The sequence below is a fragment of the Sceloporus undulatus genome, chromosome 1, assembly GCF_019175285.1.
Source record: "Sceloporus undulatus isolate JIND9_A2432 ecotype Alabama chromosome 1, SceUnd_v1.1, whole genome shotgun sequence".
Classification (NCBI taxonomy): domain Eukaryota; kingdom Metazoa; phylum Chordata; class Lepidosauria; order Squamata; family Phrynosomatidae; genus Sceloporus; species Sceloporus undulatus.
This window is the reverse complement of record NC_056522.1, coordinates 96,365,413-96,385,334: the sequence shown is the minus strand read 5'-3', so window position 1 is coordinate 96,385,334 and position 19,922 is coordinate 96,365,413.

Genomic DNA, 19,922 nt, shown 5'->3' with positions numbered 1-19,922 from the left:
TCTATGATTCTATGATTCTATGATTCTATGATTCTGACCAAACTACAAACCCCAGGATTCCATAAGATGCAGCTAGGGCAGTTAAAGAGGAATCATAGTGCTGTAACTGACCAGTGTGAAACACTGGTGTTAGGGTTTTGGATTAAGAGAGTAGACACTGACTGAAATCATATTTAGCTGTGAAAGAAAAGGACCCAGCAAGGTCTTTAGATATTTTTAAAAGTTCAAATTACAGTATGATTAAGACCAAACAGGTGAGAATACCTCTCCCTAATCCTCTGCCATTCCCCATGCTCTGACTCTAGGTGGGTAATTTTCCAGGCCCATAATGGAAAAAAATGGAAATCCAGTCACATAAACAGGACCATAAACAGGAATCTTACTGTTGCTACTGCTCAGAATTGATGTTGATTTCCAAAACCACAATTTCAGCTGGCACTGAAATTTGTGTCCTGTGAATGTGATCCCAACACTGATTTAGACCTAAAAAGGAAGTCAGTAGGTGCAGAAAATTATGGAAAAATGCATGAAAGTGATGAAACCTTTTTTTTTTAAGCCCTTGTGACCATGGACCTTGGTTTAAGCTTCATCTTGAAAATATTTTGCACAGACGGTACTTCCCTGAATGTACTGTAAATTAAGTGAGAGTCTGTACATTTGCTTTTAGTACCAGTTTCAAATAAATATGCCAGTATTAGCCCTCATAGACAAAGAACTCAGAATACAGTTATATTTCAGCCTTTGAAATATCCTTTTATTGATATGCATAGCAAAATACAAAGAATTCAAAGGCCCTGTACAGACAGGCCAAAATAAAGCTGCTTCGGGTCACTTTGGAGGTATGCTTTTTAAATGATGCATGCATACTATGAGTCCAGAAGCTACTCCTAAGGACTGGAGCATGGCTTTCATGCGGCTTCCAAACTCTTAGGATGCAGGCATCATTTAAACAGCATGCCTCCAAAGTGATCCGAAGCAGCCTTATTTTGACCCGAAGCAGACCTGGCTGTTCAGGCCCAAAGAGATTTTAAAAAGATGGCTAAAAGCCTACCTTTGTAAGAAAGATGCTTAATAGGCATATGAATGTTGAACTTTTAAAAAAAAAAGTTTCCTGTATCATAAATGGATGAACTTTTGTTTAAAAACAAATAAAAAAGTGTTACTTCTCCTCAGTTTTTTTTTTAAAAGTTACCCCCAAATCAAAAATTCATATTACAGTATTAGTGCATACGAGCTATATTATGGAGTGTAGTATATATTGTATAACTGGCTATATATACAATTATATTCAATTATTCATAATTTTACAATTTATACATTTATAGAACTCCTATTTTGAGCTTTATAAACATGATTTAAATGGTTTAGAACATGCTTAAACCTGTTTTTTTGTATCTATTTAATAGTGTAAAGCAATGATGCACATAAAAAGTTACAATAGCATACAGAAGAACAAACATACTTGGACCAAAAATCTTATTCAATTTCAACAGTCACATAAAAAAGAAGTAATGTTAGAGAAGTATGATGAAATCAAAAATAGGTTGTTAATGGTACAGATAAAATCGTAGATACATCAGGATGGAGAGACGATATGAAGTTTTTGTTTCATTTAACATGGGTTTTCCAAGTCTACGAAGAAAAAGGTAATCAACTTCCACAAAAACCCAAACATCAGTAATGCCATGGAAAATTTAGAGCAATTCTTGCTATTCTGGCATTTATTTTAATACCAGACCTACTTTGCAGAAAGTTTGCAGATTTATTTTGTATGATTGGGCAGATTATTGGTTCACACGAATATACAGTATACTGAAAGTGATTTTGAAAACTTGTCTCCAGTACTGACACCTTACAATAAAGCTCTGACAAATCACTGGAAACAGGAGCCATCAGTTATAGAAATACCGAGAAGTAATCAGTGCTCAGAAAGAGCTATTAAAGTGATGCAAGAACTATATGAAGTTTGAAAAGACAAGGACAAACTGCAACTACGGTTCATCTTGAGTAATAAGAAATTTAAAATATTGGTTTTTGAAAAGATATAAATGTGTAAATTTTATAGTATAACAACACATGTTTGTTATGTGATAGATAAATAGGTTACTATGTTGTTTCTATGGAAAAATCATGTATTTCGGGGGGTTAATTTGGGGGTGACTTTTTAAAAAGCAAGTAAGAATTAATAGGTTTTTAATTGTTTTTAGACAAAAGTTCATTGAAAAATCATACAGGAGTATGAGGTTGGGAAACTTTCATACCCCTAATGCTTAATTTATGTCACATTTGAGTGATGTAGCAGTCACAGAAGAAATGGAAAGCCACAAGATCTAAATATTCCCAACATTCTTCAGTGTATTAAAGATGTCAAAGTTATCTTACCACTTACTTTTAACTTTTTACTTTCTCCAGTGCTGAAAAGAATATGTGTCCTATCAGACCTGCAGCACTATACATTACTGCCAAGGTTTACATTTTGCATGCGGCATATGAAGTAAATGCGTCACTTACACAGCCAAGTGAAATAGTTCAGATTGTTATCTGTGTGTTTCAACTACTCCATGTGAGTGAGATGTGAACATGACTTACAACAGAATGTCAAAAATTCGTAGTAAATACTGAAGTCTAGCTTGGAAACCACAGCATCTCTTTTCCTCTCCTATAAGTACACTGAGGAACAGACTGTGATAAAGAAGAAAAATATAGTATCTATCATTTTCATGATTTAAATTTTAAGTCTGCAATATCTAGCACCATGGAAATACTGTGAAAATTGATTTTAAAAAAACAATAAAGAGACATGCAATACAAAAAAACTTCACTCATACAGGGACAGGCCGAAATCTGCCTCTGGTGGAACAGCAATTTCATTGTCCATCTCACCCCAAAGTGAATGTATCCAGTTCTAGCCAAATTATTTTACCATCTAAAACAGAGAGGCCCACAAGTGTCTTTGACATTTAAAAACCCCCAATAATATATACTATTTCTAGCTTTTCATGATGAAACAACGTAAGTTGCCGGAAGCATATGCCTTGCTACCAAATGGCCCAAGCTGGTAAGTTGCAGTTACCAGTCACACGTTTCAAATCCTGAAGTTGAATCCCATGCATTTCTTTCTTTAAGATCATTAATGAACTAAGCAGAACACCTCAAAGAACACAGGAACATAGGACATTGCCTTAGCTTGAGTCAGACAGTTGGTCCATCTAACATTGTACTGTTAATTCTTCTTTTTAAGCAATAAACTTGACATATTTATTAATTAAACTATCACTTAAATAAAAAAAGGATAGAAAATAAACATGTTTAAAAACTCCCTTTTTTGTACAATTATATACACTTATTTTTACATTCAGTCTTTCAGTCATTCCTTGAGCTATTGAAAGTACTTTCTTCATCCCTGTGACAAGAACAGGGAATTAATGCTGATGCAACACAAGATGCATTTCCTCTTAAAAAACAACCAAAACCCAAAACAGAAATCCAAACAATTTGGAAGAACTGCTAATTGGCAGCAAGGGCTCCTTTGGATTTCAGGCTGGATAATTTCCTAACCCTCCCTCAAGATCCCAGTATTAATGAGTATTAACAAAGTCTGACCCTGCTTCAGTTCTAAAATCAGACAAGATTAATTATGTTCAGGGTGGTATGGTGACTCCTAAACCAATCTTCTGCTTGGAGTAGTCAAAGATATTCTCTGGCCCAGAACAGATGGGTCTTTGCAGCACCCTTGTCATGTGTGAGGGTTGCCTGGTGGGCAGAGCACCCACATACCCAGCAACCCTTGCACATCATGGACAGGGCACGTAACCAGACAGGGCGCGTAACCATGACATGGCAGCTGCGCCGCTTCCAAACGGGGCGACGCAGCTGCGACATCACTGCACCGTCTCTGGCGCTTTGTGGCGTTGCAGCGGTGCTGCAAAAAGGAGCCGCAGTTTGGTTGCTGCGGCGCTCCTGCAGAGCAAAAAGAGATGCCGGGGAGGCGCCTCTTTTTGGCACTCTGTACCACACCTGGGTTTCCTTTTCTGTCTTGAATTCCTTGCTTCTCAGCACATTCTGGACAAATATCAGTTCTGAAGCAAACTGGGCTGATTGGAACTGATTTTGCTGCGGTCCAAAGAAGGTCAGATCAGTCCAGCTTGGATCCTGGAAGGGTCAATTTGGCTGAAGTGATTTGAACTGATTCAGACAAAATTGGAGGAGAAATCCATGCAGTGTGTCTTCAACTGCCAAAGTAGGGGAAGGGGAGGATGGGAGTTGGTCTTCGCACAGTGACATCCCTCCAAGGGACAAAACTGAGGATTTGTGGCTAAAAATGAGGCAGGTGCATGGAAGAATCAGAGCAACACAATAGTAACTGGTAGTTTTCATGCTAATGGGATGTTGAATCTAGTCTTGGTTTTAGTCTCAATTTTTAAGGAACCATCCAAAATGCTGAACCATAACCCCAAAAACAGCTTCTCCAAATTTAGGATTAAAACCCAGAGCAGATTCACTGCCTCACTGAACTAGGAGTTCACCAGCAGCCTCTGGAGGAGCAGGAGCAGCCCCCTAAGGTCCTTCCTGAGGATGCTGTGTTTAGACCTCTGAAAATTGCCAACCAGAGCACCACAGACATGAATAACCTACTGCTTTGCACTTGTATACTAGGCACAGATCAATTAATGGAAAATATCAGTAGCAAAAATGAACATATAAATCCTCTCTAAGGCCGTCACTAGAATAGGTTATTGGAAAACAACACAGAAGATGCTTTTTGCATAAATATCACCTTTACAGAAATTATTATATGTTTATTCAGTGAGCTGCAGAAGTGAGATATGCACTCAACACCCTTCTCCCCTAAAGAAAATTTCAAATTCTATCCAGCAGTATAGCTCTCAGACTACTTGAACTTATTAAAACTTAAAACAATGTGGATTCAACACACAGTTAATTATTCTGTCTCGTTTCTCAACAAGGAAGTTTTAGACTGGATCAGTGGTAAATCAGCTGGGCTAAAGCCCTTAGGAAATCTGCATTAGAATATGCTGCATTGTTTCCCACAGGAAATGAAGTCAAGTGCAAACATCTGACAGATGGGATTTCCTTTTTTTATATAGTTTTGCTATGTAAGTTAATTGTAGCAAGAAAACCTAATTCTTGAAAATATTTCTTAGCAGCTAATAATAACATCAGAGAAAGGGCTGTGTCCCTTTTTTCTTCTGAAGTCTTTAATCTTCTCACCATTTTTAGAAAGCTGACATTATGTTTATATTCTCTCCAAAGTATTATTGTTGCTACCTGCCACCAAATTGGTTTCAACTTATGGTGGCCCTATGAATGAGAGACTACTAAGATATCCTGTTATTAAGAGCCTTTCTCAAGTCAGGTAAACTCAGGGCCATGGCTTCTATTATTGAGTCAACTCACTCTTAGTGCAGTCTTCCTCTTATCCTACTTCCCTTCATCTTTTCTGAACATTATTGTCTTTTCCAGTGAGACACGGCAATTCCACCGCTAAAATTCCTGAATTATCTTTTGAACAAAAACTTGTTTTCTGCTGCTCCAAAGCTGGGGGAAAGACTAGATCTAATATTCTTACATTACCTACAGGAAGGTGAATTTTAGTGCTGCATAGGAGAAACTTCATGACATTAATTCATGACAATCTCCCAATCAGCATGGGCCATTGTTCTGCCATGTAGAACAATAATGACATACCATAACAGATTATTTGTCAGTTTAGCTGAGCATATTGCTTACTCTGACCGCTAGCAGCTATCTGTTATCTCTCCTGTTACAAAATCCCTTTAACTAGAGATGAGAACTGCCTACCTGGAAAACACATATCAAACATATATTCCTACACTGTAGGAATGCCAGAATACCCCTGAAAAGAGAATTATCTGCATTTAGGTTCCTCGTGAGCTTTAAAAAATGACTCACAAATGGAAAGAAACCAAAGTCACCAAAAGGATATCAGTTACTGAAAACTGTGGTTGTGGATTTTAACAGCGAATATCCTCATTTCCCTATCCATGCTGCTGTGAACCTTTTAGTAACATGTCAAGCTGAATCATAATTAAAAATCAGAGGGATTTTGTGGTCCCATATCAGTGAACAGTTATTAGAGTGCACATGCTAAATATGGTATCTTATTGTGGTCAACTGGGCTATTTACATCATTGGAACCATGTATATATTTCTTTTCTTTTTTAACTGTGGGTGCTTTGTTTTTCCGCCATAACTTTTAATTGCTGTTATATTTTGCTATTTAAAAAAAGAAAGAAAAAAGAAATATTAACAGGGACTGTTTGTTTGCATTAGCTGCAGTAACATAAAAACGGCCTCACACCTCAGCATTCCTCCCCAAATTCTTCTGCCTTCTAATACCTTTGATGTCTGCTCAGGTTTTCCACAGCTACCACTCACCACACAACTTCTTGTGATAGCCTCCAAATGAAATTATCTTCCCTAAATCCAAAAAGGAGGTTGTGGTTATCATAGCTGACCTCCCACTGCTAGGCCCATCTCTCTTGTGGTATTCATTTCAGCTCTCGTACCTGAAGTGGGAAGGGCAAATCCAACGTTTTAGCTGGCATATTTTAAAAGTCTGGTCTATTATGAAATATTTATGAGAGGAAATGGGGTTGGACATTCCTTCTGCCAGTACGGTGTAAGAACGCTATGTACCTTTTGCCACTAGAACATGTAAATGCAGACAGTTATTTAACAGAAGGCACACATACCTCATGCCTTTACATCTGAAAGGAGATGCCAGAGGAATGTAAACGTTTATTTGGAGCAAGCCCTCAGGTGAAGGATTACCATATGCCACACAAGGAAATTCCAGCATGCCCTCCAAAAATTATACAGGGGAGGAAAGCTATGAATAGAAAGTTTGTACACTGTAATGAACATGGAGCAGGTACATCACTTGGAATTGGGTGATGGCACGCAAGACTGAAAACACATACCTTGGATCACATCATGTTTTCAAAAATATACCAGAGAGACAACAAACAAACATTTTTGTGTGTCTGCTGACTGACTGAAATGGCTTTGGCAAAGAGACTGAAGCTGTTTTATTGTCTGGGTCATTTATTTTTCTTCAAAACTTCAAAATGCAGCAGATCATTTTACAGTGATTATTTCCTTCTACTGCTTAGAATCATGTTGAGTTGTCCATTCATGTTTTTCTTATTTTAAAAAGTTTTTTACTAGATTTTGCTAACTATTGCATTATTTACTAGAGTATATTCACTTCATTAATTGACTTCTATTTGTATATAATTGACAGTACATTCACATCATTAATTTGACTTGACAACTTTTATAGTATGCATAACATTGCACAGTATTTGCCTATACATTTGCTACAATTTGTATTCATTCACTTGCCTTAATTGCCCACTCTCATCATCACTAGTCAGTTATTTCTGGACTATCCTCCTATTTCTTTAACTGTAAAAAGCTGGTTGTGAGTCATCTGGACCAGGGGCCCATACACACAACACATTTCTAGCACTATCATTCTACTATGCCATGACATCAACCTATGGAATCCTGGAATTTGTAGTTTGCAGGGAGCCTTGGTGACACAGTGGTTAAATGCAGTACTGCAGCAACAAAGTTGTGAGTTTGATCTCAGGGTTCCAATGTTGACTCAGCCTTCCATCCTTTTGTAGGTTGCTAAAATGAGTACCCAGTTTGTTGGGAGTAATTGGCTTACAGATTGTAAGCCGCTAAGAGAATACTGAGTTCACTGATAAGCAGTATAGAAATTCACATGCTATTGCTATTTCTATGCTACTTCCACTCTGTAATAAAATTACTGAGTTGATTCCATGAAAGCAGGCTTATTTATTTATTTATTTATTTATTTATTTGATTCATTTCTCTGCATTGATAAAACCACATCAAATATAAACACATTTAATTCATGCAAATTTTATAAAACAGTTTCCAATTTTGTTTGAGCTGCTTGTTTTGGAAGCCACCTTTAGTCCCACTTTGTGAAATAGTCTACAAAAGTTCTTGCTACTAGCTTCTTTCTTCAGTTAGGGGCTGTACAGACAGCCTCTAAGGGGTGGTGGGACACCACCTTTTCCTAGCTGGATCAGGGTTATAGCAACTACATGTCACAACCATAATCTGGCCTTTCCATGGCACAGAAAGGGCACCATAGCCAATGGTGCCATTACTTTTCAGTGCTCCTTTGGCACCTAGGAAGCACCGTGACACCTCCCACCATGCGGTGGGGCATGCAGCATCATGCTGGCATGGGGCAGAGTCAGGGCACAAGGCATGTGGTCATCATGCCCCCACTCCACCCTGATGCCGGCATTTATCATTGGCCTATACAGCCTCTTGGCACTTCAGGAGAAAAGCAGCACATACGAAGTAAACAACAACAACGAGTCTTTTGAGATGATATGAAAAAATGGATGCAAAAATTCTTGTTCTTAATTAAATCATAAGCCTGCTGAAAAATTACCAGCTGCTTCTTTTTTAACTGTGGGTGCTTTGTTTTTTCACCGTAACTTAAAAAAAACAAAAAAAGAAATATTAACAGGGGCTGTTTGTTTGCATTAGCTGCAGTAACATAAAAACAGCCTCACACCTCAGCATTCCTCCCCAAATTCCTCTGCCTTTCACCTCCAATGTGAGAATGAAACAAAAGTTGTTTGCTCATCATCAACAATAGATGATTAATGGGAAATACAGTAGTTTTCTCCAGTTAACTATCACAGTTATTGAAATTTGTGCATTTGAGCTATTGTGCAATTACACAGACAGCACAAAACTATTCTTCCAACTTATAGTGTTTTCCACTCTGGAGTACGTTAGATGCTGGTGGGGAGGGTTGTGGTGGTCTAACAACATTTGGAAGGCTACCAGTTGGCCACTCTGGCTTCGATGGTGGGAATTTGCATAATATGAATGCATTTTCTGAGTACAGTATTTGCATAACAAAACTGACAGCAGCATAATGTATACAACTATTCTGTGGGGAAGAAAGCATCTTTTTGCATAGGTTACTAGGTATAGGACAAATATGTGCTCAAGTCTGAGATATGAAACTTTTACCATTAGAAATGGGCAGAGGTCCCAGAAGTTTGGAAGCTTGAATGTGGCAAGCTGAAGTTAGTTTACAGCTGGGACCTAAGAGATAGCTTGTCAAAATTCTTCATTACTGAATGTTTAAATAACATGGTGAAATTTTGAAACGGAAATAATCCAGTTTTCATTTCCATTTTACATGTTGTGAAATATTCCTTTCAGCTTTCATTCCAGTAACATTTGTGAAGTATCTTGTTAAGATGACCCTATACTTTATCACCAATAGTCTTTTAGCCACCACAAAGGGGCTCTGAAAGCCAATTCAAATATCTAGGTCAGGGTGGACAACTGTTAGGAGTTAGGAGATTGCACTGCCCTCCAAGGGATCTTGGAAAGCTAATCCCAATGTTGAACCCTTTTAGCCTTCAAATGACCACCAAAGCCTACTACAAGGCACAGGGAGTAATTTTATCGTGATCCTTGTGGGGCCATTTGTTTTAATATTTTTAAGCTGCCTTGAGATCCAATATTGAGAAGAAGAAAAAAGGTACAATATAGAATAAAATGATGATCATGGTGGTGGTGGTGGTGGTGGTGGTGGTGATAATGATGATTTTAGACCTAGGAAAGGCCTTTTCCAATATGGTGTAAAAAAAGGTCAAAACTGGTACTGAGCCTCCACAAACTGTTGCCAAATTGCCCCCCTTAGGGGAATTTTAGGCTGGAATTGTTTTTATTTTTGATGATGAGGATGATGAGGATGATGATGATCCCCATGGCTGCATTCCATGGAAACATGGGGTTTGTTATTTGATTCCATGGGGTGCAGCACTAGGGCTCTGCAGTTGAGAATCCTAAACCCTTTCTAAATTGCAAATCCCAAGATTCTATAGGATTCTATATCACAGTTAAAGTGGAATTATAGTGCTAAAACTGTGTAGTGTGAAAATACTTATGATTCCATGCTATGGAATCCTGGGACTCTCAATAAAAGGAGTACCTCACTCAACAAGAAACACCAGGATTCCATATGCTGTTGGATACTCCGCAACTATCCCAACTTGGAGGCATGATCACTATTAATCCTCTGCCATCCCACCTTTTCAGCTGCTTTTAAAATGTCCCCATTTTACTAAATTTATGGAGTTTTCACATTTTGCATCCTTGCAAACAGAGATTAGAAAGACATTTTAAAAACATTAACTAGTTACATTTATAATTATTGTTGTTATTCTGCCATCAAGTAATTTCTGATTTATGGAAAGCCTATCACAGGGGTTTCTGGACAGAATTTGTTCAGGGGGTTGCCTTTGCCTTCCCCTGAAACTGAGAGAGTGTGATTTCCCCAAGATCACCCAGTGGAATTCCATGGCCAAGCAGGGATTCATACCCTGGTCTCCTAGGCTCTAGGGTGTATCTACACTGTAGAAATAATGCAGTTTGACACTACTTTAAGTGCTGTAGTTCCATCCTGTGGAATCCCAGGATTTGTAGTTTTATAAAGTCTTTTGCCTTCTCTGACAAAGAGTGCTGGTGCTGCACAAAACTACAAACCCCAGGATTCTATGACATGGAGCCATGGCAATTAAAGTGGTATCAAACTGTATTATTTCTACAATATAGATGCACTCTTAGTCCAACACCCAAATAATGGCTCTGGTCCCAACATGAAATTAACTACATTTGAGTTACAATTTTTTAAAAAACAATTCTTTATTTTTTATTTTCTTAAAAGTAGCTAAAATATCAGTTTTTGAGTTACTTTTTAAAGAATGAATGCTACATGCCATTGGCCTCTGGTGCAAAACACACTGTTCCTGCTCACCTTTTGTTGTCTCAACACCCGAACAAAGCACCGGACAAACCAGTAAGCCATCACTAGAGCCTTGTAATATCCCTCCTCTACCAGTTAATAGTTACAAAAGTAATTATCAAATTTTAGTTACACCACAAAAGGTGATGCTGTCCTTTGTTAAGTTACAGTTGTAATGTAATGTAGTTATACTTTCATTTTTGGAAAACAGCATTAATTACAACTGGCCAGGGATTTGTACCTAGTTAATTACAAGATGTACTTGAAAGGTACCCTCCCAGCCCTTACTGGTTAGTTTGTAGAGTGGATGTCATGAAAGCAAAGCTTTACTTCAACACACAGTATTTTTAAGAACTTTTTTTGTTGGCCAAGATGAAAGAAAGCTGTTTTGAATTATGACAGGTATCTGCCATGCATAACGTGATGGTTTTCAAAACAGTGGCGTCTTTCACATCCTGTTTGGCATAGCTTCCTTTTTTTACTTCAACATCAGAAACAAGGTGTGCATGCATGGGACATGCTCTGATGCACAACACAGGAAATGTGGCCACAAATATGACTTTAACTCCCAAGAACGAGAGAGAGAGAGAGAGAGAGAGAGAGAGAGAGAGACGTGGATAGACCACCTTCAGTTCTGAGTCTAACGGTAAGGAGACAAGATGGGGATGAGGTGGTTGTAAAGTCTGGAAGATAAAAACATTTAATTTATGACTAGATGTTGCTTGATCATCACATTACATTCATTTTCCAGGAGCAATGAAGGTGAATGTTTACTGTTTGTACAAGGAAGTTGTGGAATTTCCATTGAAGTTCTTAGGAAAAACATGTGTCAAGGATGATTTAGAGTATATACCAACTGCTTGTCATTTCTGGGTGGTTTTCACAAGGCCTCTTTTCCAGTCTTACATTTACCAGTGTTTCAGTATTTTAAATGGCTAGAATAGCCAGCAAACGTTACAGGCTCCTTGTTGTTGTTGAAATACGTATTACTGATTCAAAGATTAGAATGTCTAAAATACAAAAAATATAATTGGCACAAATTTTGATCCTCACCCAACACCCAAGATCACCAGAATCATAAGAAACAAACAAACAAACAGAAATTGTGTTTGCTTTTTGACAAAATTTAAAGCCAAGTTTATATTGCTGCTAAGATCACTGCTAACATGATAGGTTTATAGTAAGCCTTCGTAGTCTTACTAAAGATGGATCAGTTATGGATCCTTAACTCTAAATTATAAATCTGTAACTATAATGAATACCAGCCATTTATCTTTTGTTGTTGTTGTTTGCCTTCAGGTCATTTCTGACTTATGGTAACCCTAAGACTATTATGGGGTTTTATTAGTAATTTTCTTCAGAGGGGTTTGCCATTGCCATCCTCTAAGGCTGAAAGAGTGTGACTTGACTAAGGTCACCCAGTGGGTTTATATGGCTCTGGTCTTAGTCCAACATTCAAAGCACTACACCATTCTGGCTCCCAATTCATATTTACTAATCACATTGATATTTCTAGTCTTCTCAATTTTCCACTTATGGTTGAAAGAATGCATGTGATGAACTTATATTTTCTTATATTATAGGGTTGGTTTTTTAAAAAAGGAGAAGGAACAAGAGCAGCAGCAAGAAAAGTCTGAGGTGATAATCTGGTCCCATTGCAGATGTGACATACAAATGCAGAGCACTCTCAACAAAAACCAGTTTGCTCTTAATGTATGTACATGGGTATGGGTAAGAACACTGCAAGAGATATACAGTGGTACCCCGGGTTACGAATGTAATTCGTTCCGCGGCGCCGTTCGTAACCTGAAAGATTTCGCTAGCCGAAAAAGCCATAGCCGCTAGCGCTGAAAGCCGCGATTTCGTGCGAAAAAGCGCCGAAAAGCACCAAAAAATTTTTCGTAAGCCGGAAAAAAAAACGTAACCCGGAACAGTTTTTTCCTATTTAATTTTTCCGTATCCCGGAAATTTCGTAACGCGGTGATTTCGTATCCCGGGGTACCACTGTAGTAAGTGATGGGAGTTCTCATTGAAGTGGCTATGCTGATTGGGGGATTCTAGCAACTGAAATTCAAAGAAGTTACTTTTTCAAGCTCCTTTTATTGCCACCTGGCCCTTTCATCTGCAAAATGCTCTGCATGTGTTCTATCATTACCCTATTAGGAGTTAAACTTTTTGAAAGCAATCCTAATAGCTGAAATTTAGCATCAAAAGTAGTACAAATTACAAAAAACTAAATTATGAAATATTTCCAGATTTTGAATCCTTTTCATGTGGAGTATTGTTCGATCAGTTGGGGGAAAAAGGCAGATATTCAAACTGAACACATTTCCTCACAACGTCTAAAGGCAATCTGATCTTGGAAGCTAAGCAGGGACAGGCATTGTTAGTATATGGATGTGGGATCACCAAGGAGTTTCAGAGGGAGGACCTATGAAAACCACCTCAGGGTATTCCTTGCCTAGGAAAAACTCTATTAAATTCATGTGGTCACCATAAATTCAACAAGAAGCTTGAAGGTACACACACAAACACATAAAAGCCAAACACAAAGTATACTTTGCTCTTCACTTAGAGTTAATTTCAGAGGCAGTTTCTTCACAGCAGTAGAGAAACTATAGTAGTTATTCTTCTCTACTGTACAGCAATAAATCATTTATGAATCCACCTTACCTTATTCACAAAATGGACCTCAGTGACATTTAGACCAGTACAAGAGTTATTCCCTCATCAAATTTGCGCTTTCTTCCATGACTTTCTTTAGTAATCATGCTAAGCCTTTGCAATTGTCTGCAATTAATATGGTATCATCTGCTTATTTTAAATTGTTGACGTGCCATATAGGCCTATAATAAACACTTCATCTGACATCCTCCTTGTGAATTACAGTGGTGTACACTGACTATCACAATGCACTTTTATTGTCATTTCATAGGTCTACATTCTGTTCCCACCATGCAGTGAGCAAATTCCACCCCCACTGTAAGCAGTAACCTGATCCAAATGTCTATTCCCATGTTGTTGGAGAATGGGGAAATAAGCAAGGATGCATCCCGCTATTTTCTTGCAGTGGAATGTAATGCAAAGATATCATCTACAGAGAATGCATAATCCAAAGGTCTGTTGTAGCATGTCCATCTAAAGGAAGACAGCTGGGTTTGTTCTCACCCATCTCCCTGCTTTTTGAGAACATAGAAATTGGCCATGCTGCAGGGACTGCACTGCTTACAAGGTTTTCAGGGGTAGCATCCAGAGATACATATATGAAGATATAGCTACATAATACACATGTCCCTTGATGCAGGACCCCAGTTTCATGTATCTATTATATCACCCATTTTTTTCTGAAATGAACATCATCAGTTTTCAAGGTGTATGGTTTATTTCCTAATTGTACTTTTTGTACTAAATGCACGCTAAAAAGATCTGTCTTCAACTCAAGAATGCAGTATTGTACTTGCATTTTCCCTTTATGCAGGGATGAGGCTCCAATTTCTTTATGCTGCACCCCAGAGCCAACAGGAGACCCTCAAATCCCCTGTACACCTCAAAACCACCTGAATACACACTGGGTTCCCTCATTCTACTCCAGCACCCCCCAAAAATGGTTGGAAATCAGCCAAAACAGAAATGTGAAATGATGTGAAGTCATTTCCAAGTCATCAGTGACATATTGATGTAGTCCACTGGAAGCAAAGAGGTGAAAATTGGGCCACACCTTGGTATAGTTATCTACTTCTTCTGTCAGCACAACCAGATGTATATACCCCAAACTGATGGAGACTGCAAGTGCATCATTGAGTTAGTGCATCATTGAGTTAATGCATCCATCTATTCAGTACTATAGACATGTAAGATACTAACATCTGTTTAATTCATATTTTAGGGGAGGGAGGAAAGAACTGGGATATTGGGTTTTGTATGGATTTCCTGGATTGGGGCCTCAGCAGCTACATGCTGTGGCCCCAGCCTGGCCTTTCTGTGGCACAAAAAGAAGCTGTAAAAAGTGGCTCCTTTTTATGCCATGGAAAGGGCACCATAGCCACCGGCTATGCAGTACCAGAGGAGTGCTGTGATGGGGCACACATCATCACACTGGCATGGGGATGGAGTCGGGGTGTGCGTCATGCATATGCCATGCACTCCACTCCATCCTGATGCCTGCCTTTGATGCTGGTCTGTTGAGGCTCTGAGTATCCCAGTGAGCCTAACCTTCAAACAATTGGCTCACAGATATTATTATACTTTTTTTTGGAACCCTGTTGAACATTTTATTCTAGAGAGACAATTTATATCCATATTAATGACTAGGAAACCAATACTAAGAATAGTCTAGAAGAATACTCTCCAGCCTGATACCCTCCAGATGTTTTGGCCAACATTTCCCCAAATCCCTGAGCATTAGCTATTCTGGATGTGACCGACAGAAACTACAGGCCAAAACGACTGAAGGGTACCACATTGGGGAAGCTGAATTGGAGCATATGGTTGACATACTACTTTTTTTTCATTTAAGCAAATAATTGCAGTAATATTCTGCATTGACTTTTAAAAAAGGCAGAATTCTACTTTCTTGCTTGATCAGTATCACAAATTTTACTCCTTTTGAGAAATATTCCTAGTTTGGATGACATTTATTTAGTACAGCCTATCTTCATTAACTTCCCACGGTCTTCATTAACTTCCCCCATGGCCTCATTCACACTACATAATAAACTGGTTTTCAAACCAGTTTAAACTGCTTTAAAGGGACCTTCTTCACATTGGCACTGAATTTCTTTGATGCGGTTTGGGGTAGCAGCGCTAAACCCGTTTAAACCGTTTTTTCTGAATCTGAGGCATTTAGTTCATCTTTTTAAATGATTCGGTTGAACGCAAGTGTAAATATGTTGTCAATTGGATTCGGTTCTCTGTGATGCAATCATCCCTGTGATGCCACGCATGGAGACTCCATTTTGAATTGACCCAATCATTGATGTGAATGTAAAGGGGATTAAATTCAAATGGACAGGTTCAATGCAGCAACCAATAGTCTGAACATCTATTCAGTGTTGAATCATTCCATCCAATGCAAAAATTGGTTTATTATGTAGTATGAATGAGGCCCATACTTCCCTTCTTCTAGATTGATTTCAAATTCTGGTGACTTCATAGGTGTTTCTATGACAATTCACATTACCAAGGCTAAAGTACTTCATCTTCATGTAGGTATTTGTTTGAAATCATTCCCACATGTTTGCTGGTGTTCATCTTTCTAAGGTGGCAGGTTCCATACATTTCTGAAGTGGGTGGTATCATGGGAACATCTTACATGAAAGAAGTAGTACAGTTTGTCTGTGATAAGGGGTTCTATGATTCCATGGCAGGGTCACTTTGGAATGGACTCATTAACCCATGGTTATTTAAAATTGTGTGTTGAATTTACAGATTACTAATATCCCTGTTTAAATACTATGGGTTTTTAAAAACAAAAAACCAAAAAACCTGTTCTTCAGTGATGAGAACTGCACTACAAAATGTTACTAATTTCTATGAAACCTATTATTTTAGTCACAATATTATTGAAGAAACCTCTTCTGCATAATAATACAAAAGATTATTAAAAGGCATGATTGCATCCTTCAGAAACTGCTTCTAATGAAAAATATTCAGTGCTGAAAATCTGAACTATTCAGCTTGGCAAATATGGTGAGACAATGCAGACTTGCTATACTACTAACTCCCTCTGATGGTAAATGTTGGTATTTTTCCCCAAAATAAATATATTTTTTCCATTTACTATCTGAAACTCATTTAAGTCTTTATAATGGAGGAAGGTTAACTTGCTACTTTGCAGCCATAGGTCTTGCAGAACATACGGTAATAATTTAAAAGCTACAAATCATAAGAAATATGAGGAAAGAAGCAGTACTGGAGAAGTCATTAAAATGGTCAGAGTAATACTGGCTCAGAATAAGACTGATTTGTAAAAGCTGATATATCTCTTTTATCTGATTCAGTTGCCTGTCAAGGGCCAAACAGATGAAGCAACATGAATATTATCAATTATATTTGTATTCCATCTTTCCTCTAGGATCTCTAATGGCGTTTTAGCAATACAGCTAAATGTCTACTGATTTGTGGCAAACATGGGAGAAAGGAACATCTAACCCCAGCGAAGCACTGAAAGAATGTATAATTATCTATGCAAACTTTCATGATCTTGGTCTGAGTTTGAATCTTCTGGTTCCTCCATTTATTGTTCTTACAGCTCTCCCTATTTGATCAAAGTTTATCTTGTGGCGAGTACAAGGTGTGTAGACATGCTAACCAGTTTGAACTCTGAAGCACCAGAATACAAATAAGTAACCAAGTCAAGGCGCGGGAGGATGTTTTTCCAAAAGTATCACAGGAAGGGAAATGAAGTTTGTCAAAAAGAAAACCTTGCTAACCAAACAAACACTCTAAGGTCTGAGTAGAACATGCCATAGAAACCTAACTAGTCACTTGAAAGAACTCATAGCACATAGAGTTCCCTCTTGCTGGTTCCCACAAGAAATACTTATGAGCAAATATTCATTTCCCGAAACTAGGTCATGAGAGGGAATATAAACATTGTGTATGTTGCTTATTGTACAGTATTAGGGAAGGAGAAAAATATCCTATCTTGCTTGGTTTACTCAGTATTAATAATATTCTATGGCCAATATTAAATGTATATTTTAAAGCAACAGCTATTCCTTCAGATAGTTAGATAGATAGACAGACACACATACAGAGAGAGAGAGAAAGAGAGAGACTAGTGACAATCCAGAGAGAAAAACAGAAATATTATCTGCTAGGTAAATTAGTATTGCTAACTGGGAAAGGCTCCAGTATCTTAATGATTGTGTTGTTGTTGTTGTTATGGGGACCCTAAGGAGAACCTATCATGGGGTTTTCTTGGCAAGATTTGTTCAGATGGGGTTTACTTTTGCCTTCCTCTGAGGCTGAGATGGTATGACTTGCCCAGGTCACTCAGTGGGCTTCCATGGCTGAGCAGGGATTTGAATTCTGGTTGCCAAAGTCATAGTCCAACACTTTAACCACTACACCATGCTGGCTCTGTAATGATTGCATAGAAAAGAGAATTTCAGCAGATGTTGCTTGTCAGGCCACCAGGTAACAAGTAACAACTGCTAAAATCCCCTCTTCCACACAACTATTAAAGATGTAGGAGCCATCTCCAGTTTTCATTCTGACAATCCTATGTAACATCAGTTCAGGGTCTCTTTGGCCACCTTCGCTAGACTTCATAACTCAGCTACAGGCAGCCGACTAATTTGGAAATTCAAAATGAACTCCATGGACTTGGCCAGTGGTCAAGTGTTTTCCCACATATGCAGGGTGGGGAGGTCAATAAAAGGAGAAGAATGGGGTCAGGTTCTGTGGTGGGAAAAAAGACCATAATGGTTTCCATGAGCAAATTGGTAAGTGGAATTGTTAGCAATTCAGGGAAGGGAAAATATGTTGGTTAGTGAGGCTTAGTCATATTCCATAAAAAGGGAAGAACTGTTGACCCCAAAGGCCTGAAGCTTGTCACAAACTAAACAGGTACAGTTTTTTTTCCTATTAGCCCGCACTGAGGTGGAAAAAAACCAACATGGGTGGAGATTTTCTTAGTTTCAGAGTTCTTAAAGAGGCAAACCCTTCCATTTTTTTTACATTGGTTGATTTTTTAAAAAATTCATAGGCACTCATTTCTAAAAGAGAGACGTGAGGCTTCTTGTAACAATTAAGGTCCACAAAAGTTACACACAAAACAACATGAACAATAGGTGTGTTTAAACACCATAAGCTAAAGTTCTATCATTTCCCACTTTCTGTTGATCCTGCTTGCATTAAGAGTGACTAAACAAACCATGTTCCTGACTTCCCTAGTTAGTAAGGAACATGACAGAGAGCTAGCTACTGGCAGGTTAACATATCATGCTAAAAACAAACCACAGACCAAAGTGGGTATGACTGGGAAGTGTGCACTAGCCATTATATCTAACGTATATACTCGTGTATAAGTCAACCTCATGTATAAGTCAAGGGCAAATTTTGGGGGCAAAATCATGGATTTTGATATGATCTGTGGATAAGTTGAAGGTCAAACTCAGGGGCATGTAACAAAGGATCTAAATGGGGGGGGGGGGACACCACTTCACTCCCTCCTTCTCCCTCTCTGGACCTCTCCCAAGGGTCACAGTCTGGACATGCAAAATATAGACACAAACTTCCAATTTCCCTTCATTCCCCACAACTTTCCCTAAGGCTGATGGCTTCCAAAAAAGGGGGACACAGACCTCCAATTTCCCTTCCTTTCCCACAACTTTCCCCAAGGCTGCTGGCTTGAAAAAAATGAGACACAGACCTCCAATTTCCATCCCTTCCCCACAACTTTCTCTGAGGCTGCTGGCTTGCAAAAAGGGAGACTCAGACTTCTGATTTCCCTCCTCTCTCTCCTCCCTCCCTTCTCCACAGCTTTCCCAAGGCTCATGGAGAAGTATTACCCATATATACATCTACCTAGGATTTTGGAGCCCATTTTGGGGTTTTATTTTAGTTCATTTTAGATGAATATATACAGTATCCAAGCTTAGAACATTTGAAATAAATGGACATGCTGGATGGGGATTCTGTGAACCGCAGTCCAAAAAGTAACTTTTCAAAGCTCTAGCATTCATTAAATTACCAACTTTTAATTTTTGGAATAGGGCTGCAGATAAAACTATAGATATAGATAGGCCAGATTCCTCTATGGCAGGTATGACTGTTTAACCTAGAGTTACACACTCTTGACTGTTATGTATTCACAACAACTATGTAGCCCCTAGTTTAAGGACTATGTGTAGGGACTGTGAAAGTCCTCCAACCCCCATTTAATGGGCAGCAGATGCTACAATCAACAGGGATCTGTTTCCCTGTCAGTTACGAAGCAACTGCCTGACATTTCCCCACATACATGTGAGCAATCTCCAGTGCAGAGGGAATTGCAAAAGGGATCCTAATTCTGCGTGTTGCACAAGAGATCACCCCCCCAGACTGCTTTCCC